Source organism: Cricetulus griseus (assembly GCF_003668045.3).
Source record: "Cricetulus griseus strain 17A/GY chromosome 1 unlocalized genomic scaffold, alternate assembly CriGri-PICRH-1.0 chr1_0, whole genome shotgun sequence".
In the NCBI taxonomy this organism is placed as follows: Eukaryota; Metazoa; Chordata; class Mammalia; order Rodentia; family Cricetidae; genus Cricetulus; species Cricetulus griseus.
Genome location: NW_023276806.1, coordinates 194,848,365 through 194,874,242, shown reverse-complemented (window position 1 = coordinate 194,874,242; position 25,878 = coordinate 194,848,365). Strand labels below are relative to the sequence as shown.

Genomic DNA, 25,878 nt, shown 5'->3' with positions numbered 1-25,878 from the left:
TCCCATGGGGGATAGAATCAAAAGTAGCTCCAATATCCATTTATTGATAAATAGATAAACATGATGCAGCATTTCCAGATAATGGGATAGTATTGGGTAATAAAAAAGTACTAAGTGCTGCCATATGCTACGGTATCGATGAATGGAAATTTTATGTCGTAACATGAAACATTATGCCAAGGGCTAGAGAGAAGGCTCTGCAGTTAAGAGCCTGCTCTGCGCAGGTTCAGTTCCCAGCACCCATAGGGCAGCTCATAACTGCCAGTAACTCCTGTGCTAAGCTACCAGACCCCTCTGCAGGCACCAGGCATACATTTGGTACACATATATACAGGCAGACAAAACACATACATGCATGATTCCATTTAAGTCAAGTGTGCAGAATAAGAAAAAGTAGATTAGGCTTAGGGAGCATGGGAGGTTGAGTGGGAGATGGAGTTCTAATTGGTACAGTGTTTCATTGCAGCCTACTTGATAGAAACAGGTTAAAACTGGTTCATTGCGATGACTCTGCAGCTCTACCAATACACTAAAACTATTTGCGCACTTAAAATAAATTATCTTTATGACATGTAAGTCACACATTAATAAAGAACAGAAATTTATTTAACAGTCAATGAAGTCAAATGTGAAAGAGTTTTTTTAATAGAAAAGGTGAGACTTAGGTATAGATCCCTGGCAGAACACTTGGCTAGCATGGGGAAGGCCCTAGGTTTGAGTCTCTGCTTCAAACAGAGTGTGCTGGGGAAATGGTTCGGTGGGTAAAGAGCTGGCTATAAGCGTAAGGATCCCAGTTCAAATCCTTAGCACCCACATAAGAAACTGCAAGGTGGGGAGAAGCAGAGAGATGTGGTTTCTTGGGCTCTCTAGTCAGCCAGTCCAGATGAAGAGACAAGTGGCAGAAGCCATTGTGATCTCATGCTCCAACCTGTACATGTACCCATACAATCTCTCTCTCTTCCTCTCTCTCCCTCCCCCTCCATCCCCTCACTCCCCCTCCCTCCTCCTCCCTCCTCTCTGTTAGCTGTTGCACTACAGACCCCTGTTGCTCACTATATCACATCAGTCAAAATTCCAGTTGGATGAGGAAGGGCTCAGAGGCCCTAGCCAAGGCATTATTGGCAGCTCATTGCTTCTGGGGAAGGGAGAGGAGTTTTCCTTCAGTTAAGCACCCACACTCCACTAGATAGCCTCACACCATGTGCATAATCACATCCCTGTTGGACTCAGTGAGTTATAATATCTTTTTAGAAGAATTAAAAAAAAAAAAACTCCTGAAGTTTGAAGATGTGTAGAAGGGTCTGAGGGGTGTGATTAGCGGTGGAAAGTGGGAAGATAAATATGACCAAAATACATTACAATGTATACATGTGCAAAATTCAAGATTTTGAATATATATATTCTGTCTGCATGTATCCCTGTTCACCAGAAGAGGCACCAGATCTCATTATAGATGGTTGTGAGCCACCATGTGGTTGCTGGGAATTGAACTCAGAACCTCTGGAAGAGCAGTCAATGCTCTTAACCTCTGAGCCATCTCTCCATCCCCCACACAAAAAAACAAATTCTTGAAGAAATTACAGAAATAGTTTTTAAAGAATGAGGAAATTTGGATAGTGAAATATGAGTCTATCAAAAGAGACATTAGCGTGAAGTGAGTTACAACTTAGTCTCAAACTCAGAGAATGGTGCGGAGATTCATGCCTCGAGAAGTTTCCAGAGTTTCTTAGAACTCTGAAAAAGTCTCCAGATACAATCTTTTTAATGGTTGTTCTTGTTGAAGCTTCTGCTTACACTCAGGTTCCTCTCTAACTGCCTCTGGGATGTCCATAGCTTCACCAAAAACCATTCCTGATGGCATAAGCCTACGCAAACATCAACCGAGCCACAGAACTCCCCTCAGTCTCCACCCCAGAAACTGACATCCTAAGGAAGAATGGTAGACAGCAACACTGTCCTCAGCTGCACAGCTGAGATTCAAGAGTGGCAGGGCTCTTCACAAATCTTAGCTTGGCTACCGCGATAGCTCATCTTGACTGTCAGTTTAACTGGATCTGTAGTCAACTAAGAGACACACCCCTCTGCCATCAAGTATTTCTGGGGGAACTAAGGAGGAGGGCACTCCCCTGATGTGGGTGGCACCTTCCATCAGATACCCAGATATGAGGAAACCAGAGGGAAAAGCTAGTGCTTTTTGTCCTGGACACCTTTGCCCCTTCCTGACAAGTGCATCTGTTCTGTTGCTGGCACTGCCGCTGACATATTTGGTGACACTGGAACCCAGATTCTCCTTCCTTCCAATGTGGACTGAAGATCAGTAGCAGTGCCAGACTGGGATGGCTGGGATGGTCAGCCATGTAGGTTAAGCGGCTGCCTAGGTCTTGCTTTCACCTGTACACAGACACCCATTGTTGGACTACCCAGGCCATATTGTGAAAGCCAATCTAGTAAATAGTCTTTGCTGTGGGTTATGTTCCCCTAGAGAGCCCTGACTAATCCAGCCACTAAGAAAGTGTTGCTCTCCTCGTTAAGTGCTGTGTCTTACTTTTCTACCACATCAAACCTTAGGGAGAAGGAGACAGGAGGAAGGGAGGCAAAGAGAGGAGGAGGAAAGGGGAAGAGAGCAGGAAGACAGGAAGGGGGAACGGAAGGAGGAAGGAAGACCCGGACAGAATGGGAAGGAAGAAGAGGGAGGGAAGGAGAAATAGAGAGAGAAGGGCGGGAGGGAGAAAATGAGGTGAAGGGAAGAAAAGAAGAAGGAAAGGAAGAGGGGAGAAAAGGAGGGAGGGAGGGATGAACCGGAGGAGGAGGGAAAGGAAGAGGGAAGAATGAAGGATAGGCAGGGTGAGAAGGAAGGAGGGAGGGAGGAGATTGTTCCCAATCACCCTTCTCCCTGTATGGAGGTGGGGTGGGAAACACCCACCTGGACTTCTAAACCATTCCACTGAAGTGCAAGAAGTCTCAGGTGGGAAGAAATCTCGCAGTATACACTCGGATTTGTCAATCCCCAGCTTTAAACCAAAAATTGCTAAAAGCAAAATACTCTCTTCGGCTGCTCCCTTACTCGTCACTTGACCAGGAGTATAGGGAGACAAGGATGCAAAGGCAGAAAGAACAGAGCCTGAGGAGGCAGAGAGCCCATTCCTGGTCCCTGGCCAGCAAAGCTAATGAGTGTGTTCTTCATCACAGCACAAGAGCCCTCTGGTTGCTCTTGAGGAATGCTGCAGCTACACAGCAGAGGACTTGGAACCTGTGGCCTGGCCTGAAATCAAATACAGATGTAACAATCTTCCTTTCTGAGCAAGCAATTGAAGCAGTTGTCCTGACATTAGTCATGTACTTAGAGAGACAATTAAACATGGTCCTTGAAATCAGGATGATGCTAGAAAATCTAGGCCATATAGTTGCCATAGTTATAGCTAGCCAATTAAACTCACTGGAAAGAGCTGCGGGGTGGAGTTAATCAATATGAGCACTTTCTGAAAATATGGACTAGGACCTGTGTGACAGGCTGTCACAGGGCCCCAGCTTTCAAAACCCTCCCATCTATTATTATACAGAGAACCATTTGAAAACAAAGAAACACTAGAAAGTAGTTCTCCCTGCGCGTGAGCATTTATGTGTATGTGTGCACGTACGTGGGCTCATGTGACATATTTGGAATATAAGAATTTTAAGTAGTACATTTAAAGAGATTACAAACTCAAAATAGCATAAAACAAGTCAGCAATAACTAAACAGCATTAACAAGAGCAGGAGAAAGATGTGTCTTTTGGCATGTAACATCACTAACAGCACAAACCAATCTCTACTGAGCTGCTCGTGTATAGAGTAAAATCCTGAGAGAGTGGTCCCTCACTTCTCCAGAACCTCTCCACCCATCTCCAGCTCGCAGTGGACAGTACCTTTGCTGCTAATGTCTAGCTCACAGTAAAGTGCGGGTTCTGTGTCCAGCCTTATGTAAGGTGACTATTCTGCTGAACAGACCACACTTAACACTATATAGCTAAAATAAATTCTGCACATGGGCCATATTCTTGGCAATGTCCCAAGATTTCCTGGCATGTCTGGCATAAAGTTTATTCTAGAGTAAAACCTCGCCCAGTTTATAGCAGGTTTCTAAGCAGTCACTTTCTGTCACTGCCTGGACACTCCTCTGCTTGGCCTTTTTCATTTTTATGGGTTTTCCCTGACACCTCATTTCTTTTCTCCTCTCCATATGCTCATCAAATTATAGAGGCTGGAATATTGCATTTTGGGGATATAGGACAGCGGGGGGGGGGTAGGGAGAAGTGTGAACAGAGAGGGAGAGACAAAGGCTGCCTAGTTCCCATCGCTTCCAAATTCAAACGGTGCCAAGGTCCCAAGGCCCTTTGATTTCCCCTGCGCAGGATTTAGAGTAATCATCTCTGATGCACAGAGCACAAGTCAGGAGAGGCTCATTCCTCATCTCCATCCCTTAAACAAGCACAAACATTCCATCTGTCATCTCTCCTGAATGGCTCCTCTGGCCTTGATGAATTTTCAAGCCATTTTTACTTGAGAGCACAGGGACCTTCTCCTAACCCTTTAACAATATCTACCTGTCATGGAACTTGAGAGATTTCTGAAATGCAAGCTGTTAGCCTCTTTACTTCCAAATAACAAATGCTTGGAATGCATCAAGGTTTCACGGGCACTTCTGCTGAGAGGTTGGACAGGCAGAGAGACTCGTGTTTACTGATGCCGATACTGTAGAAACAGGCCCACTCCCAGCTGCTGGTACCCAGCCCGCGTGTGTTTGTTTCACTTTTGTCCCATCTCAGGACCATCCACGGCAAGCACTTTGCTGACCTTTCAGTGTCAGTGGAACTCGGTTTTGCTTCCATGTTCCAAAGCACAGACTTTACCCCAACACTCAATACTCCAGCCACTATAATTTGACAAACATGGCGAGAAGGAAAGAATTCCATCCCTTAGCCCAGAGTAGACGACTAGACAGTGTATTCTCTTGTTGAAATTCATGAAAAATTAAGTGGAAATAACCTTGGCAACCATCTGATATCCTTTTTCAAAAATTTGATTTTTAAAGATTTTATTTTTAATTATGCTCACATGTGTGGGGTGCACATGAAGTCGGGTTCCCACAAAAGGCCAGAAGAAGGACCGCCCTAGAACTGGAATTACATGCAGTTGTGAGCAGCCCTGCATGGGTAGCTGGGAACTGAACTCGGGTCCTCCACAAGAGCAGTATGTGCTCATAACTTTGGAACCATTATCTCTCCAGGCCCCAGTCTTCATTTGATTTTGTGGATGATGGGGCTCACACCCAGAGAAAATGAGTGAGTTAACCGAGTCCACAAAGCCCAATGACATCAGAGATGTTCAGTCTACTACTTTGCCAGCACTTCTGACTCCTCTCTGAAGGGAAACTGCCAGCCTGAGTGTCACCTGCCAGGGTTCTGAGGCCTGGTAACCGGCACTTCAGCAGCCACTGGAACCAAGGCAGACAAGATTATTAAATGGAGATGGCAGTGCTGTACAGTTGTGAGGTGCAAGCATAGGCCCCAGCTATAGAGGTGACAGGTCCAACATAAAACCAATTTCCTCCTTTGTGGAAATATTAGAGGTGTCACACAAATTCATCAGCTAATCATGCAATCCAATTCAAGGGAATATACAGGCATACATACATACATACGTACGTACGTACATATGTACATACCAGAAGTCAGAACTTGCCAGGTGGTGATGGTGCATACCTTTAATCCCAGCACTTGAGATGCAGGAGTAGGTAGATGTCTGAGTCCAAGGCCAGCCTGGTCTAGAGAGTGAGTTCTAGGACACCCATGGCTACACAGAAAGACCCTGTTTGGGGGTCGGGGAGAGTAAGAAGTAAGAGTCTAAGTCTACCAAGACCCCACGCAAAAGCAATGCAAGTGTCCATTGTCTTAAGAATAGCACAATGGTGGCATATTTGCACAAGGAAATGTTTCACCACAGTGAAAGGAAAAACAAACACATAACTGCTGTTAAATTTAACATACCTGAATATCATAGGAATAATGCTGAGCAAATGAAGGAAAATGCAGAACGATACATATACTGCACAAGGCCATGCACATGAGTTCAAGAACAGGGCAAGGCCTGGGGGTGAAGTTGATGGCACCAAGAGCTTGACTGCTTTAACCGAGAGCCTGGGTCAATCACAACTACTCAGGGATGGGGAAAGAACATTGCCAACACTGACTGATCAGGCAGTCAGGTGTCTCAGCAGGTGCGTGCCAGCGGTCAAGACTGACAGCCTGAGTTTGATTCCCCTGACCCACAGGATGCTAAGAGAAACTAATTCACTCAAGTTGTCCTCTGACCTCTGCATTGTTAGGCCTCAAACCCTGGGACAAATGGCTGAGGTGCCTATCTACCGTATCAAAGCAGGTGGGCCTGCCAGCTTCTCTCAGCATCCCTCAGTCCCTCCCTGCTACAGGGTATGGATGACATACCCCGCCCCCTACCCTAGTTTTTCCAGCCCAGGAGTTGGGCTGCCTTTCAGCCAGCTGTCCTTCCCTACATAATCCAGCCATTTTGGTTATCTGGCCCTTTCATCTATCTTTAACCCTCACGGCCTATTCGTCTGGCTCCTCTCCTCCCTCCCCTTTGCTCACAAGGATCAGCTCAGTCTGGTCATGTTCACTCTGGACTCTCTCAGATGTCCCTGCCTCTGACTGTGCTCTCTAGTTTATCTACAATAAACTTTCTCGTCCACCATACCTAGGAGCTGCCATGTCATTCCTTTTAGTTTCTTTTTCCATTCACACATATACATTGTGGCATGCATCCGTAAACACACACACACACACACACAAACACACACACACACACACACACACACACATACAAATCTTACAGTAGAAGACATTCAAAAAGTGGAGTTCACCTACAGGTGGCATGGTAGAAGCTTCTGCTATGTCTTCAAGGTTCTAGTTACTAAGTGTGTGATTACTGCATGGTGTGCTTAGCTGTAAAAATTCACTAGGCTGTATACTTGAGAATTGTGCACTTGTCCATGAGTAAGATGTAAGCAATACTTTGTTACGATAAATCTTTCCGCCAAAAGCCGCCGAGCCCCACCACCACGTGTGTGCTTTACGCCAGCTGCCCCCCAGAGTTAGGGCCCCAATTAATACACAGAAACTTGTATTAGGTACAATGCTGCTTGGTCAATGACTAGGATTCTCACCTGTTAGCTCAGTCTCAATTATCATACATCTATATATTTTATAAGACTTATCTTATCAGAGGCCTTATTGGCATCACTCCTTGCAGGTGGATCACATTGCTCCACTGGAGGAAGAGCAGAGGGGAAAAGGGGAACCCTTCCTATTTCCTCTGCTTAAATATGAGTCTCCTTGCTATGTCACTTCCTGCCTGGATCACCACTTCTCTACTACATTTCACAGAATCCTCTTTGACTCCTAGTCCTGTCTAACTTGCTGTTTCATTGGCCAAACAGAATTTTATTTAACAATCAATAAGATAAACACACATAGAAGTACTTCCCCCATCAATACTTCATTTTTTTTTAAATTTAGAAGTAGAGGGAAAGCAAGACAGAGAGATGTGCATGGGAGAACATGCTTTAGGGGGTGATGGAATTCTCTACAAGAAAGCTGAGATTCAGGGTACTTCATAATTAACAAGAGCATCCTAAGTCTGTTATAGTCAAAGAGAGTGAAAAGACAGATTCAGACAATGGAAAAAGAAGGATCCATGGGACAGATGTGTTCCAAACCATCCCAAATTGAAGGAAATGTCACAGAAACTTAAAGCAGAGGTCCACTGGAGTCAGTGCCCACACTTGGCTACACATTCAGATTCATCAACTTGGCAGCTTGAAATTAATGGCTGTGGGAATAGCTCAGCCATGGTGGAAGGCAAACATCGTAAAACTGGACTTGAGTTTTCTCTTCAGCCTGGTTATGGGACCATTGGTCATCTACATGGGTTGTGAGCATTAGGGAGTCAGGGTCACACAGACATCCAAGAGTAAGTACAGTCACCCCTTATATCTTCAGGTTCCATGTTTAAGGAGCCGATAAAACAGTTCTCAAAAACATTTGGGAGGGGGTAGAGAGAAGGCTCAGTGTTTAATAGTGTATATTGTGCTTTCAAGAGACCCAAGCTCCATTCCTAGCACCTAGGATGAACAGGTCACAACAGCTTGTAACTCTAGCTCAAGGAATGCATTGCCCTCTTCTGTCTCCCTAGGTACCTGCACTCACGTGCGCACGCGCACACACACATTTATAGCTCTATCTATCTATCTATCTATCTATCTATCTATCTATCTATCCATCTATTGAAAAAGATTGTCCCAACCTCATCTCCACCCAAGGAGGAATAAGGCTCAGGACATAAACCCACCAGCACACCTCTCCTGGTTTCCTTAGAACCTAGCAGTTTCTGGGATAGATACCCATCACACAGGCAGGAAGGAGTATGTAGGCTGGGGTGTTCCTTTTAGCCACCCAAGGAGCCTACATGAAAACAGAGCTAAAAAAGAAAGAATAGAGCAATGAGCTGGACCATGAAACAGCTTGGTTCTATCTCTTGGCTCCAAATCGCACCTACCAGGCGTCTTTCTGGAATTTCCCATCACATGAGCAAAGAAGCCTGTGTCACCTCTGCTATAAGTTCCTTCGTAAAGCATAGTGACTGATAAACCACTTTGCTTTCTGTTTTCCAAGCTACTTGCATTTACCATAGGGTTACCATTCACTGCACAAGGCCAGGATGCCTCTATCTGCCTGGTTCCTCTGGATGTTGGGGTAGGATGTGGGAACTGAAGGGGGAATGGTGGAGAGGGTGGGATCTTAGGGCCCTGAACATAGACAGCAGCTACATAGAATGAGTTGAAATCAGAGGAACGATTTGTCAATGTTTCTTCCTGACCTCTGGAAAATGGCAGAAAGAATCATTTATTCTCAATACACGGCTGTGAGGAAGAGGGTTTTCCAAAAGGGATAGATGGCCAATGTGGAGGCTGCTATAAACAAATAAACCATGGTCGATGCTTCTGCCTTTTCCCCATTTTATCCATTGAAATATTTAAATGAGGGATCACCTTACTGCACTCATGTATTTTACTTAAAGCACTTAACATAGATAACATCAAGCATTTGCTAAAATATGAAGTAGTGATTTTTATGTCATCCTAGCCATGTTTCTTCAACTTGGTTTCAGATGCAGTATTATATTTCCAATCTCATATTGTATTTTGTTTGTATATGTTTCAGATATTTATATTACCTACATCAATTCTATTTTTAACTCCTTAATTTGAAATTATTTGTAAACTGTTATCCTATTTTTCCTTAGTCTTTCATAAGTAGCTTCTGTTGATTAAAATAACATGTGTTTGCTACAGTAAATGTAGGTAAATAAAAAAGTAACAATAAAAACTATCTATAATACCTACTATCCATACCTATCTATTGCTAATATAGTCAGAATATAAAAACGCTTTCTTTTTTATGTCCAAGATAAATGGGATCACAAAGTATATATTATCCTTTAGCCTGCTGGGGTTTTGCTTAGTGTATTCTAAGACTCTTCTCTGTCACAATAAACATTGTTTTACATTAGTTTTTATTTATATAATTACATGATATCCCTTGTGTGATGTTTTCATTCATCCATCGAATGTCCTTCTTACTGGACATTTAGAAATTTCAACCCTAACTTTACAAATGAGATCAGTAATGATAGGCTTGATTAAGCTCTTTATTACATTTATTCATTTATGTGTGGAGGGACACATATGTCATAGTTTTCATGTGAGGTCAGAGGACGACTTGTGGGGGTCAGTCCCCTCCTTCCACCTTTTAGGTTCAAGGGACAGAATGCAGGTCTTCAGGCTTGGCACCGAAAGCCCTTACCCACTGAGCCATCTCACCAGCCTGATAAAAATTCTGCATACAATTCAGTGTGCACATCTGTAGCTATCTCCTAAGGATAAATCCCTAGCAATGCAACTTTCAGGGGAAAAGACTATATATTGGGAAATCTCCTGGCTGTTGCCTGTTCGCTGCAACAATCTACATTCCATACTTGGGACATGGGGTGATTGTGCCTGATGTTACCATCCTAAGTGTTACCCACTTGATAGGAAAAATGAATAGCTCCTAGTTTCATTTGCATTTATCTCGTTACCAGTGAGACCTATCATTTTCCCACATGGATTTTTACTTGGATTCCTTCACATGTAAATTCCTGCTCTTCATTGTTGCTAAAAAGGACTTTAGTTATCACTTTTAAACTTAGTACTATTTACTTCTACTTTTCTACCCATTAATCCTCTAAATGTATAATGTAGGCATGCACCACCACTGCCCAGCTGTAATTGACTTTATAGCAATCAATTGAAGTTTGGTTTATTCTATTATGGCCTTTTCTTTCAAATTACTGTATGTATTTACTTTTATTTTATGTGTGTTGGTGTTTTGCCTGCATGTATGTTTGTGTGGGGGTGTTGAGTCTCCTGGAACTGGAGTTACAGGCATTTGTGAGCTGCTGTGTGGTTGCTGGGAATTGAACCTGGGTCCTCTGAAAGAACAGCCAGTGTTTTTAATCACTGAGCCCTCTCTCCAACCCTCAAACTATTTTATATCTACTTTAACTGTTAATCTTTCAAATTTGTTCCCATTTGTTGTAATTGTTGTGATCTATTTGTTGTGATCTAATTTTAAAGCTTTCTAAACACTTGCTCCAATCATTTTATTGCCTCATGTGATCCATCTTCCCCCATCTTGTATCTCTTGAAAATCCCTCCTGCTTTTAAGCATCTGTTTTCCTGAATATGAAATCGGAGGGAGAAAAGTAGGCAGGGGAAATCTAGTCAGATGGATGAGACTTTGACCCTCAAGGAATTTTAGAAACCTTCTTCCTCAGCCTTCTTGAGGTTAAATTTCTCCTGGATGTCCTCCCCTTCAGGGTTGGGAAACTAGCCCTTTCTTGGGGCGCACAGCCTGCCTATATCCACAGAGAAAGCAGCTGCCTGGCAAGCACCCCCACACTGTTCACGGAGTGCAGCCCCTGGCACACAGTGTCACATGCACTGGGGCCAAGCTGATTCTTTTCCACAGTAACCTGGGAGAAAGCAGGGCAAGGGGAGCAAAAGTAACACCTATAAGACTGCCTCCCATGGTGGCAAGGAAGTAGAGGGTGTTACCCTCCGCAGGAACCTCCTCACCCGTCCTCCCCTCCAGTGTACTATCAGCTTCTTGGTGGTGTGGCCTGTGTGTCATTCAACCTTATACTCAGCCCATCCTGGGTCCTTTGTCAAATGAGCTACAAAAATTTAGTCCAGGCATGGTGACACATACCTGTAACCTCTGAATTTGGGAGGTAAAGGCAGGAGGGTTAGAAGTTCCAGGCCAGCCTGAGCTACATGAAAAACCGACCTGAAAAAATAACAGCAACAAAAATTCTAATGTGACTGAAGTATACTCTCTCTTATGAAGAACCAGCCAAGTGATGAAATCAGTTTATAACCTCAGGTTTATTATCAGTAAAGTGGAGCTTAAGTTGAGACCGTGGATATGGCTTTTAATTTCTCTAATTTGATCTCATCTTTATAAAAGGGCATGAAACCTAGCCTGTCTACTTTGTAAATGTAAAGTAAGGATAACCTCTTGAATATAATGAAGATGTCAGAAGAGTTACTTTTGGTCAGTTAAAAGAAGTTTGGAGAGCTGGGCGTTGGTGGCACACGCCTTTAATCCCAGCACTTGGGAGGCAGAGGCAGGTGGATCTCTGTGAGTTCAAGGCCAGTCTGGTCTACAGAGTGAGTTCCAGCACAGGCTCCAAAACAATACAGAGAAACCTTGTCTCAAAAAAAAAACAACAAACAAACAAACAAAAAACCCCAAACAAACAAATGAACAACAACAACAACAAAAAAAAAAAAAACCCGAAGAAGTTTGGAAGTTTAGCAGGAGATGAAATGATAAAAATCCAGTCTTTGCTTTTCTCTGCTTACTCATCTACCTGGTCACTCAGCATCGAGTTCTGCCCTCCCTCCTTCACCACGCCCTGGCACATTACCCTGCTGGGTGGGAGCAGAGGCAGAGGAATGGGCAGCCTTCTGTGGGAAAGGCCTGGCTTCACTCCAGGAAACAGCAGAGGGGAGATGATCGCCAGGGAGGGAAGGAAGAAAGGCAACAGGGAAAGCTGTAGAGCCAGAGCCAGCCACACTCCAGCATAATGGTGTCACCGACTGAGCTTAGGGTGACAAGGACAATACAGAGATGTAGACATTCTGTGTTTTACAAAATGGCTTCAGTTCATTCCCTTTTAATAGATGCCAGGGCTGTCATCTGTGTTCCTCTGGAACACAGAGGCAGCAGACAGAGAGATGTGGGTGACAGCCATGGGTACTGACACATGTAGATGTGACTTGTACACACACATTATATATGCCTGCTACCGCCGATAGGTAGTGACTTAGTTAGAGATTTATTGCTGTGAAGAGACACCATGACTACAGCAACTCTTATAAAGGAGAGCATTCGATTGGGGCTGCCTTACAGTGTCAGACGTTTAGTCTGTTTTCGTCACGGCGGGAAGCATGGCAGCATGCAGGCAGGCATTGCAACTGGAGAAGGAGCTGAAGAGTTCTGCATCTGGATCCACAGGCAGCAGGAAGTGAATGCCACACTAGGCCTGGCTGGAGCATTCCGAGACCTCAAAGCCCACCTCTTAGTGACACACCTCCTGTGATAAGACCACACCCACTCCAACAAGGCCACACCTCCAAATACTGTCAGTCCTTGTGAGCCTATGGGGCCATTATCATTAGAAATACCATAAATGGGGATGTTTTTTTCAAGGGACTGGTTCTTACAACTGTGGCAGGTGGTAAATCTGAAACCCACAGGCCAGGGTGTCAGGCTTTGACCTCTGACAGAGGAGCTGCTGCTGAGATTTGGCCCAAATCCCAAGCCTTTTCCCACTTTGGGTATTTGAGACAGGATCTCACTTAAGCAGCTGATCTTCAGTTCACCCTGTAAGCCAGCCTTGCTTTGACCCTGGCTGGGTTTATAGACCGGCCCCACCAGGCCCTGAAGATGTCAATTTCTTGAAACAAAATTCCTTCTTTCGGAAGAAGTCCTTGGCTATTCCCTTAAGGCCTTTCAGTGGAGGGCCATCCACGTGGTGGGATTTCATTTCTTTCCTTAAAGGGCTCTGACTATAGACGTGAGCTACATCTATACAATGTATCCACTAATACATCAGTGAGTGTGGGAATAACTAGATGGTATTACCCAGTGAAGTTGACCTTTGGGCCAGTATAGCTGGCATCTGCTTCACTTTATTGTAGCTGGAATGTTCCTAGAGTGGAGCAGCAGTTTGGTGTCAGGACAGTGTGCAGAACTTTTCCTGTTGGTTTTCATAAAGCAAAGAACCCCCCCCCCAACACACACACAGAATGAAGAGCTGATCCAAAGACGGCTGGTGTGTGAAGAGACAGGTTTGTTGCCTGGCATGTGCCCTCATACATAGAAACTTGGGCCATGAATTTGCAAGGGCCAGGTCCTGTGTTTGTAAATGAAAATGCCTCCCAAGGGGAAAGGGAGGGTCGAAAGGACACTGCGAGGCAAGCTTATTTCAGCAGTGGGTTAAAAAGGAAAGAAAGAAACTGGGCCAAAGGTTTCTTGTTCTGCTCGGTCATCCAAGGCAACCCTGCTACACACAGCATTGGCCCTGAATGTAGGGGGTTGAAGACATGTGCTCTTCCTTCCCTCTACACCCGAGCAGTCTGGCTGGAGGTGGGAAGAATCTGCCTCATGGGCCATGACTTCCACCTTCTGAGATTCCCAGGGAGCCGAATCTTCCCACTCAAACCCAGCACCATCCATCACCAACGGACCGTGGCAGGCCCTCGGACTGCCCGCAGTAGAAGGTTTCCTGGTTGAGAAGCAGTCCCCCAGACACCCCTTCCCAAGTTACATGCTGAAACGAAACCGGAACGTGGCAAATAGAAGCCTTGCCGGCTCACAAATCACTTTTAATGGTCCCTGAAGGAAACCATCAGTAAACGTTAGGCAGAGAGCTGGAAGCAGGGACTGAGAGCCACAAAAACACAAGACGCCCAAAGGGACAGGCACAAGCTCATTTCACTCCACAGCAGCTCCTGTTTCTTGCACCGCGGATCTCAGTGCCGCCTGCCTCTAGCCTGGGAGACGTGCCTTAGCTGCACACATTAGAAATTTCTAGTTAATCTCGGGCGGCGATGACCCTTGCCAACCTCAGCATCAGTGCCATCTCCATGACAGCATTACCAGTGTGCTCACAGAGGAATCTGTTACCAATGAAATTCCCACAGAATAATAAATACTGATATAGCTGGGAGCAGAGCAAGGAAAACTCAAGAGATGCCCTTCCGGTCCAGCCCTCGTTTCTTCTGCCCTGCATTCCCAGATACACTTACCCAATTCTCTTCTCAGTAACTGTCTTCTCCCAGATTATGGAGCCCCCAATTTGGGACTCAGTCACAGCTTTGTTTTTACATCATGACTACGTCCCAACAAACAAATAAAAAGGCCAGAGTCAGGTATGCTTGCGCGCACACATCTGTCATCTCAGCTCTTGGGAGGCAGAGACCTGAGGATTGAGAATTAGCAGCCAGCCTCGGCTACATTGCAAGAACTTGTCTCAAACAAAACAAGATGAAAGGAAGCTGCCACCCCATTTCTGTTGTTTTTGCTCCATGTGTTCTTCGTGGGCTTTGATACACACCAGTCAAGAGAAGCCTTCTCTCCTCCCTTGAATCTGGTAGGGCTCTGTTGTAGATTCATAAAGCAGAATGCAGCAGAGGAAAGGTTCTGTGTCCTATGTGAAGAGGTCATGAGGAGCCACCTAGCCGGCTGGGGGTGTGACTCCATGGCATGCATAATGCTTGATAGTATGGTTGAGATCCTGATTTCAATTCCCAGCATGCTAACAAAGAAATAAGGAAAGGAATGGAAGGAGACAGGGAAGGAGGGGGAGAGGAAGGGATAGAAGGATGGAGGGGAAGAAAGGAAGAGAGGGAGGGAGGGGTAAAAGGAGGGAGGGCGGAAGAGAGGAGGGTGGCAGATAGAGAAAAAGGGAGGGAGGAGCATAGTCCTGTCTGGCTTTTGAAACCAGCCACAATGCCATGAGGATGCCCAGGGCACAAAGAAATGCCATGTGCAGTTGTCCTAGGGGACAGGCCCAGCTAGCACTAGTCCAGGAAAGTGAGACTTCAGACAACTCTCTCCTTGAGAAAAAGGAGCTTATTCCTAGTGGAACCGAGATGAGCTACCATGGCTGTACTCCATCAGGTCAGAGCAGACTGAAACTGTATTAAAGCCAGGAAGTCACAGAGGCTTCTTAGAGCCTGGAACAATCCTAGGCCCTTGGGTGCCTAGGAAAATACCACATTCCTCACTCAGAATTGAAAACACAAAATACCAGTGCATTGTTCAAGTCAATAGTTTCACAAGAGGCACTAGAGTAAATAAAAGGCTTGACATGTACAGTGTGAAGGTACCAATAATGTCTGGAACAATGAATTTCTTGAGTTGGTTATTTTTTTTAAAGATTTTATTTATTTATTATGTATACAACATTCTGCTTCCATGTATATCTGCACACCAAAAGAGGGCACCAGATCTCATAATGGATGGCTGTGAGCCACCATGTGGTTGCTGGGAACTGAACTCAGGACCTCTGGAAGAGCAGTGAGTGCTCTTAACTTCTGAGCCATCTCTCCAGCCCAAGGTGGTTATTTTTGAAGAGAGGGTGACATGTGAGATAATAAAATGGGGATTTTGGTTTGAGGCTGGAAATACTTTCATATTGAGTATATACACAACACAGTTCTAATCCCATGACTTCAAACAATGAGGCACTCATTCAGCTTCTACATTGCCATTTGGTCGAGCATATCCACGACGGCTCTTCTTTGATCCACTGAACACATCCTGGATTCTGTCAAGGCCAGAGGCATCTCTCTCACTTTCGTATCTACTAGGCAATACTGGCTGGGCTGTGTGCCCTGGGCTTTCTCACAGTGTAGTGGCTTCGTTCCAAAGGTTGACATCTTGAGAAAGAGAGTGAGACAGAGCTGTATTGGCTCGTGTGTGTGTGTGTGTGTGTGTGTGTGTGTGTGTGTGTGTGTGTGTGTGCCACGTTATTTAAGCATTCCACTACGAGCAATAGCTCCAGCCCATTGTGTTACACTTGCCTGCATTCATTCATTCTTTCTTTCTTTCCTTTTTCCTCTTTCCTCTCTCTCTCTCTCTCTCTCTCTCTCTCTCTCTCTCTCTCTCTCTCTGTCTCTCTCTCTCTCTCTCTCCCTCCCTCCTCACCAAGTAACTCAGGCTTGCCTCAAGCAGGTCACGCTGGCCTTACACTCCCAGAAGTTCTCCACTTCTGTCTCTCAAATGCTGGGATTACAGATGTTAGCCACTATGCCCAACTTAAAGGTCTAAAATTTGCAAAACAATCAGTAAATCAATAGAAGATGAAAAGATACAGAGGACAGGCCCTACCATTCTCTCAAGTCTCTTTCTCTTTTAGTCCTTGTCTAGGTGCTAGAGAAAGGGTCAGTGTGGGAAAATTCCACTTAGACTTTTCCTTTTTTCCATGTTGGGCAAGTCCAACTATCTAGTACCAGGTAACTTGTGGCCTACAAGGTCTTAGAATTTTGGTCAACATATCAAATCTAAACAGCACCAGGCAGCCCCCACTGTGATTTCTAAGAATGTAAAAGCCCAGGTGATAAGTTTTCATTTGAATGAGGCAAGCCTTTTCCTTCCTTTCTTCCTTTTTTCCTTTTTTTTTTTTTAAATGTTATATCATCCAGAGGCTAGAGCAATGGCTCAGCAGTTAAAAGCACTTAGTGGTCTTACAGGGGACCTGGGCTTGGTTCCCAGTACCCACATGGTGTCTTGCAATCCTTCATAACCAGTCCTAAGGAATCCCACAGAACACTGTAGGCACCAGTCATGCACATAGTACACATAACTACATTCAAGCAAAATGTGCAATAAACTGAAAATAAATTTTAACAAAAATAAAAATTTTGTCAGTAGTAGATAAAGAACCTTGAATGAACCATACTTGGTCCAAAAGTATGAACAATATTCTACAGAATGCCTGACAAGCATTGTCCAGGTTTGTCTGACAGTCTTTTTAGGAGGCCACTAGCTAGGGTAATGAGCAGCTTGGGACCTTAGAAGAGAATGAAGGATGGGCTTGTGGTCTACACTCTCTAGCCACAGCTGCTGGTTATTTGTAAGGGTGCCTTTCTAGACACAGAGACAAAATGTGGTACTAAAATGAGATGCATTTTTAATCAGGACTGAGTTTCCAACTATACAGGTAAGTTTCAGGATTTGCCCTTGTTTGTTTTAATAACACTCATCTGAGCTGCGTCCTATGGAAGAATGTCTTGTCTTTAGTAAACAGAAGGTTTACTAAAATAGATCTAATTGACTTATAATCTGAATGTTGCCTTTGCCTTGAATGTGCCTTGCCTTCTGTTATGTAATTCAAGTCACTGGAGGTGAAACTTAAATTTGCAAGAGCTAGTGGGGCAGATGTGGTAAAGCTCATTTTTTTCTACAAGCTACTATCTCCCTGCAAAGGATCCAAGCCTTCAAAAGATATTGACACACAATTCAAAATGCTGGAATATCAGAAATGAAAGTTAAACACATTTTCCAAAAACACAGTGCCCACTTGTGAGACAATTGGGAAACATGGAGTAACACCTGTACAGGGAAACATGGAGTAACGCCTGTCCACAGGTGTATTAGTTACTTTTCTCATTGCTGGGATCAAATGGCCTCAAGAAACTACTGAAGGAAGAAGAGTTTACTTGGTTCGGTTTGAGAATACCATGAGGCCCAAGGGTACCATGGCACGGGAGGCATGGAGACAAAAAGGAGAGTTGCATTGCAAGGAGATGATTGATGGTGCTTGGCTCAGTTTCTTGGTTTTATTCAGCCAGGCTCCTTACCCATGGATTGGTGTCCCTCATCCTCAGGGCTCTGGATATGCCCTCACAGACACAGCCCAAGATGTGTCTCCCAGGTAATTCTAGATCCAGTCAAGGTGACAATGAAGATTAACCATCAAAACAGGGAATTCCTTGGCTCTGAATGTTTCTTTGATGTGGCTCCACTTTGAATGGAGCTAAATAATTTACACAGTTACTCAGACAGTCTTGAGGTGTGGGCCAGCAGAGAATTTAAACACTCCAGCAATACTTTAAAAACACTCATTGTTCATGGAAACATACTTCTTAAAGTTCACCTCAGTTACATCACTTCTTTTACCCTTCAAAATTCAAACTTGGGTTTCTTGTTTGTTTGTTTGGTTTGTTGTTGTTGTCTGATTGAATAACAAATGCTCCTGTTAAAACACTCAACCTCCAATCTCAGGTTAAGGGTCCCTGGCCCTCTGGGTACAATGTCATCAGGTAAGGAAGATGAAAATTGCAATTGATTGCCAATCTCTTCATCTGTCCTTACAGAAGATGAGCTTTACCAGGTAGCCTAAAATTTAAGTGCCGAATTTGGGTAATATACCAAAGACACAGTTCTAATTCTAGTGGTTTTCGGTAGTGTGTGGGGGGATGATTACCACAATTACCAGGAATTTTTCTCAGTAAGATATCCCTGGCCCCACCCCCAGGGTTGTAATTCATTGGGTCCTGGTTACAACCTCAGACATAAGCAGCCGGGGGATCTAGCACAAAGTGAATAACCCATAACCCACACTGCACTCCACTGGCTCCTGGTTCCTCCATGGCTGCCTTCTTAGGTTGGAAGCTGACATCCCACGGCATTCAAAAGGTAGCTGCCACTTGACTCTCAGCATTGACTGTCTCCCCAGTGTACTTTGTCGCTTCCTTCTGTGTTTTCTACATTGTCTGAGGTGAGAAAGGTCTGTCAGAGGAATTCCGATGGAGTGCCAAGTCTAAGTCAGAAACTAACTCTATTGCAAAGATACAATGTTCATTCTCTAAAAGCAGCTTGGGGATTCTGAGCAAAGAAATATTAACTTGAATGGAAAAAACAAAGTCCACTGTGGAAAGAAGTGACTCAGGTGTCCTTTTCTGAAATGCCTTCCTGCAATTCTTGAAAGCATAGTTTAAAGCTGAATTTAAAAAGAGCCACAAGACTGTTTCACTAACCTGTAGCTGCTGAGAACATCACATACTGCATTTCTTCCAGCCAGCCCTCAGACCCCCTCAGCCAGTCCCAGACCCCCCTCAGCCAATCCCCAGCCCCCCTCAGCCAGCCCCCAGCCTCCCTAAGTGAATATTAATAACCAGCATAATGGAATACGGGAAAATCCCATTGCATCTCCATTCGGGACTTCAAGACTAAGGAATTTATTGTCTTATCATTGGGTCAAAAAGACTTTTACTTCCTTGTTGCCCTTCAGCCAGCCCTTTTCTCTCCTTAGACTTCCTCTTCATAAAACAGAATGGAGACAAACTAAGTGAACTACAAATCTCAGTTTCTATCAATTCCCTAGGCTTCATAAAAATGGCAGCCAAGGTTAAGATAGTTGATATCAATCCTACAGGAGTGGATAAAGAGGTCAGGTTCCCTCCCTTGTGATAATTAAAGGTTTGGCCATGGGGACAATAAGGAGAGTTAGGGAAATGGATGCTAGAGGATGCTCACTGGGACTTGTGATCCTGTAATTCTCCCCCTACCCTTTCCATGTAGCTAGTTAAATCCCTCTTTGCTATAGGAAGCCCTTTATGTTAAGCTGGGGTAGTTATCCATGCTCACACTACCATCAGATGCTCTAGTGGACTTCCTACTGCTTCCCAGGCCTGGAAGGGTTTGGTCAAGGAAAGTCAGGAAATGTGCAGATGCCTCTATGCCTTCCCTTGGGCATTTCTGTCTGTGCCATAGAAAGTCTTCTCTTTCCATGGGGGTTGCTAAATCAACAGGAGGGACCTCTTGGGGATGAGATGTCATTACTGTTACAATGAAACAGTTGTCAGAGAAGGAAAGATAGGTAGATCCTATATGACAGTCACTGACTGACCACTGAACATAACCAAGTCTGGTCTTTAATGACATGAACCACCGAAACCTTTCCCTAGCCTTGCATTTCCCCTTAGGTGAGCTGAGATGGCTCTTTCACTTGCAACCAGCAGAGCCTTGCCTAATACCACATTTACCCTTGAAAGTTACAGCATTGCTGGGTGTTGGTGGCACACGCCTTTAATCCTAGCACTAGGGAGGCAGAGGCAGGCAGATCTCTGTGAGTTCAAGACCAGCCTGGTCTACAGAGTGAGTTTCAGGACAGCCTCCAAAGCCACAGAGAAACCCTTCTCAAAACCACCCCCACCAAAAAAAAATTAAAACAAAGAAAGTTACAGCATGATGGTTAGTGTCTCTTAATGTTAGGTCTGGAGTCCTTTTCCCACAATGCTTCAGGTAGTGTTGAATGATTTTCATGCAAAATAGCCTTTGGCTGAGAAAGCAACTTTACCCTCCATGCCAGGGAAGTCATATCCCACCAGGAGTTAGGTAGGGACCCACACAGTTCACTTGAAGATGGGACAACTCTGCAAAGTAAGTAAGGCCTGGAACTGCCCTGTGGTGGTTCACATCAGGCTTTGTCTGAGCCCACAGCTGAGCTCACTCCCCTCCTCATCCTATTCTTCATGCTCCTTTTGAGAATTTTCCTGATGACTCTTCCTTTGAGAGAGGGCATGCCCCCAAATCCCTGCCTTGGCCTGTGCTTTTAGGAAATACAACCCAAGATAAACAGTCATTTTTCTAAACTAATTTTGTTTAACCAAAGAAACATGTTACATAGTTAAGAAGCAAGAAGGTATGACAGGTTTTAAACTAATAAACACTAAAGTCCCTGCCAAAGTCTTCTCCACCTCCTCTTGTAATGCCTTTAGTATATATCTTACCAATGTAACACATACTGCTATACAAATTTTAAGCACTGTCTATTGGTACCCCACCATGGCAAAGAACACATTCACATACCCATCCTTTGTTGTTATTCATCCTGTCTCCTATCATTATACTGTACCAGTATAGTGCTTTTTATGGTACTATGGCAATCATGATTTATCAATAACTATAGTTCATCAAGTTGAAGATTGACACCAAGAGTAAGACATCAAGAATAAGCGTTATGGGGCCAAAGATATGGCTCAGTGGTTAAAAGCAGGAACTGCTCTTCCAAAGGACCCAGGTTTGGATCCCAGGACCCATGTGGCAACTAACAACCATCTGTAACTCCAGCTCCAGGGAATCATATGTCCCCTGCGGCCTCCACAGTATTGCATGCAAACGGTGCACAGATACACAGGCAGATAAAACATTCATACATGCAAAATAAAAACAAAATATCAAAATATTAAGAATAAATAACATTTTATATACTCCTACAAGGAAAGCATGGCTTTCAATAAAGTTGTATGATTTGTCCCAGCTTATAAAGTAAAAACATGAGAAAAAACCCTTCTATTTAATCATTCCACATCCTGTATACAACTAGAATATCAAACCCTTAGAAGAAAGTCTCTAATCTGTTCTATTAACCATTACAAGTATAATAATAGGCATATTAAGAGCTTAGTGAAGAGCTAGAGAGTGAGTATACAAATTCTAAGTCTAATTGAACAGTACACAGGCCACTATGATGTAGTTTGCTGCTTGTATAGCCAATTTGCCAAATTTTCTAGAAACTTCCCATTAGTAGTGTTTTTGTTGTTGTTGTTTTGCTTATTTTGTTTTGTTTTGTTTTTTGAGACACGGTTTCTCTGTGGCTTTGGAGCCTGTCCTGCAACTAGCTCTTGTAGACCAGGCTGGTCTCGAACTCACAGAGATCCACCTGCCTCTGCCTCCCGAGTGCTGGGATCAAAGGCTTGCACCCCTACCACCCGGCCCCATTAGCAGTGTTAAAGGACATACAGACAACTTAGCTTAGAGATCTTAAGTGACCTTGTTTCATTTCCAATTACGTATTCTTTCCATAGAGTAGAACAAGTGTTCCAGAAGAACTGAGAGGTGGTCCATCATCTCAAACTCACTTTCCTTATAAGGGAGGGACAAAAGAACAGAAAAGTTTCTTCCAGCTATATACAAATTAAGACAGAAGGACATTCAGCACTGTGCCAATTGAAACTGGCCTGTTGTCAGGATCCTGGACTGTTATCTTTCTCACGATGTCTTAAAAGTACCAAGAACATCTGGGCTTCCTTTTGGTGACCTGGGATTTCAGCACTGGTGGTTCCATTGTAAATTTGAGGTTGCACTCTTGGGACTAGTTCAATAGCCTGGCACCACACTATGACCTCCTTTGTATGGTTTTCACACCAGCTCTCAAATGTTGAACAGTGTTGGCTCCTCATATCTCAAACACTCCAGCCCCACTTTCTCTTGGAGCTCTGCCTCCAGGAGCCCTGTCCTGCGTAAGCTTTTGCATCATCCCCTCGGCTGGGAATGCCCCTCACAGCTCTCTTGAGTGAGGTCGACTTTTCTCATGACCCCATCTCTTCTTCCTTTGGGTTACTTCCCCATTCTTGCAGCACACATCCTCCATGGTCTTCCTGCACCAGTTCCTCCAGCTCCCAGAGTGGCTGCATGTCTGAAAGTGTCTTTACCCTATTATCACATTTGATTTATAATTTAAGTGAGGTGAAGACTCATAGGGTTAACATTATTTTTCATTCAAAGCTTTCCAGGCTCTGTGGAGAAGGAACAGCTCTTGCACTACTGGAGGAAACCGGGCTAGTCTTCTCTGCTAATTGTCTATCACAACTCCAGCTTCCTGCCATTTTCTAAAAATGTCTTAAAATCTGTTTATTCTTGCTTCATTTCCTATTCTTTTGGTATTCTAAGTTCCATTTTAAATTATTTGTTTTTGTTTTTAATTGTGTGTGTGTGTGTGTGTGTGTGTGTGTGTGTGTGTGTGTGTGTGTGTGTGTGTGTTGGGGGGGTACACATGAATGCAGTGCTCACAGAGGCCAGAGAGGATGCTGGAGCTGGACTTAGAGGTGGTCGGGAGCACCCCAATGTAGATTCTGGGAACCAAACCAGGTTCTCTGGAAGAGCAGTATGTTCACGTAATTGCTGAGCCATCTCTTCATCCCCACGCCTTTTACTTTATATCTTTAAATTCCTTTACTCTGTATTATTTTAGTATGTTCAAAAATATGGAACAGTCTACAAATTTGCATGTCATCTCTGCACAAGGGCCATGCAAATCTTTATCATTCTAACTTGGAGCATGTGCTGCTGAAGTGAGCACTTTAGTAGGTTTTTAAGAAAGAGATCATTCCCAATCAATATTTCAACATGGTGATCTGCTTTTAAATAACGTTTCCTCATTTCAAAATCAATACATATTTATTGAATAAAACACAAATAAGCAAAAGTAGGAAAATTAAAATGACCTCTAATAGCACTGCTGAGAGACAATAACCACTAATAGGGGCTATATTTTTCCAGCAACTTTTTCTTAATGTCACACATACAAAGAGTCGTTGTTATGGTTCCCCGATACCACTTTCATTCCTAGAAAGTGTGGAGGGAGAGCTCTGTGACAGGAGAGCCTTTGTTGAGCAGCACACTGGGAAGAGTTCAAATTTGCTGGTAGACGCTGAGGGAGAGCAGCTAATTCTACACAATAACCTGTCAAATGGGACAGGAGGAAAAGCTAAGGTAGTATATTCATACAAGCAACAAAATGAATATATCCCCAAAAATGCTTAGATAAGTGAAAGAAGCCAGGCATAGTACATGGTTTCCATGAGTTACCGAGAGCAGATGAACTCACTAAGATAGAAAGCAAACAGGTAAGAATTAGGGGCTAGAGGAAGGGAATAGGCAGTATCTGTTTAATGGATAGGGGTTCCCTTTTAAATTGATGAAACTATGTTCAGAGTAGATTGAGGTATTACTTGCACAAATTATGAATGTGCTAAATGCTGTCAGGTGGCACACTTTAAAATAGTTAATTTTGTATTATGTGAATTTTGACTTCAACAGGTGGGGACCCTAAACATTATCTTTAGTGACCACATACTGTTCCATTATGTGGCTGGACTATAATTTTTAAAAATGAATCCTTCATTTCGACATAGAGATTATTTCTAAATTTTCCTTGTTATAAAAAGTACTATAGCAAATAACTTAAGAGCTTAATATTTGTGCTTATCTCTATCCAGATTTTTTTTCAAGGAGTAGCCTACTTAGATAATTTCTTTTTCAGATTGCTCTTCAAAATACATTTCAAAAGATTAGGTTCATATACTCAAGGGAAATGATTAGTAACCATATCTTTTTTATAACTTTTCAGATTGGAGCCCTAATAAAATTAGGCAGCTCTACTACCTCTGCCCTATCCATGGCCACCAGAGCACACATGTAGCTTCATATGGCCCCCGTGCATGTGCAGTTCTATGTTCCATAGCAACAGTAGGCTAATGTATACACCCAACAAAGAAATGCAAACTTTTTAACTAGCCCCTCCTCCATCATAATACGATATGAACCATCAGAAAGAGGTAGGGGTGGGCTTCTCTCTGGCCTGAAACTGGAAATTAAGGTAGGGGCTGGCTGTCCGGCCAGCTCTGGGGTTTACCTGTCTTTACCTCTAGTACTGGGATTACACTAATGAGCCACCATTCTCGGCTTCTTCTTCTTTTTTTTTCTCTCTTCATTTTATTTATTTTAAATTAGAAACAAGCACCAGGCGGTGGTGGTGCACAGCTTTAATCCCAGCACTCGGGAGGCAGAGGCAGGAGCATCTCTGTGAGTTCGAGACCAGCCTGGTCTACAAGAGCTAGTTCCAGGACAGGCTCCAAAGCTACACAGAGAAATCCTGTCTCAAAATACCAAAAAAAAAAAAAAAAAAAAACCAAGCTTGTTTTACATGTCAATCCCAGTTTCCTCTCCCTCCCCTCATCCCCTGCCCCCCACCAACTCCTTATCCCATCCCCTTTCTGCTCTCCAGGAAGGATGAGGCCTTCCATGAGGGTCTTCAAAAATCTGTCATATCATTTGGAGCAGAGCCTAGGCCCTCCCCTGTGTGTCTAGGCTGAGAGAGTATCCCTCTATGTGGAATGGGTTCCCAAAGTCCATTCCTGTACTAGCGATAAATACTGATCCACTACCAGAGGCCCCATAGATTGCCCAGGCCTCCTAACTGACATCCTTGTTCAGGGGGTCTGGAACAGTCCTATGTTGGTTTCCCAGCTATCAGTCTGGAGTCCATGAGCAACCCCTTACCGTGCTTGGCTTCTTATGTGGGCATCAAGCTCAGGCTCTCATGATTGCGTGGCAAGCACTTTACCAAGTGAGCTATTCACTAGTTCCTTATTCATTGATTAATTAACCTATTTTTAAAAAATCGCTTTGTACCTTTTCCGTGGACTCACCGCAGAACAGGTGAGCCACCCCCTGCTTTTACCCAATTCTGGTCCTAAGCGCCATCCACCCAGATCCCTCCAGGCTCGTCCCTGCTTGAAACAGACACGCCCAGGCAGGGTGGAGCTTCCTGAATCCGGCTTGGTTCAGGACACTCTTCCTTCCCTTTCCGTGGACTCACCGCAGACCAGGTGAGCCACCCCCTGCTTTTACCCAATTCTTGTCCTAAGCGCCATCCACCCAGATCCCTCCAGGCTCGTCCCTGCTTGAAACAGACACGTCCAGGAAGGGAGGAGCTCCCCGAAACTGGGTACAGGCCACTCTTCATTCCATTCCCGGCGACCGATCCACCAAGAGGCCTAACGCCATCAGAGTGAGGAGGCTACGAGGAGAGGCAAAACCATCCAGAGCTCCGGACATTGAATTCCTGGCCCACACACACTAC

General features: G+C 44.1%; 1 pseudogene; it reads right to left on the bottom strand.

Moving 5' to 3' along the window:
• Positions 1 to 23,212: 23,212 nt before the first annotated feature.
• Positions 23,213 to 23,313, bottom strand: LOC113832866 (annotated as a pseudogene).
• Between the last annotated feature and the right edge of the window lie 2,565 nt (positions 23,314 to 25,878).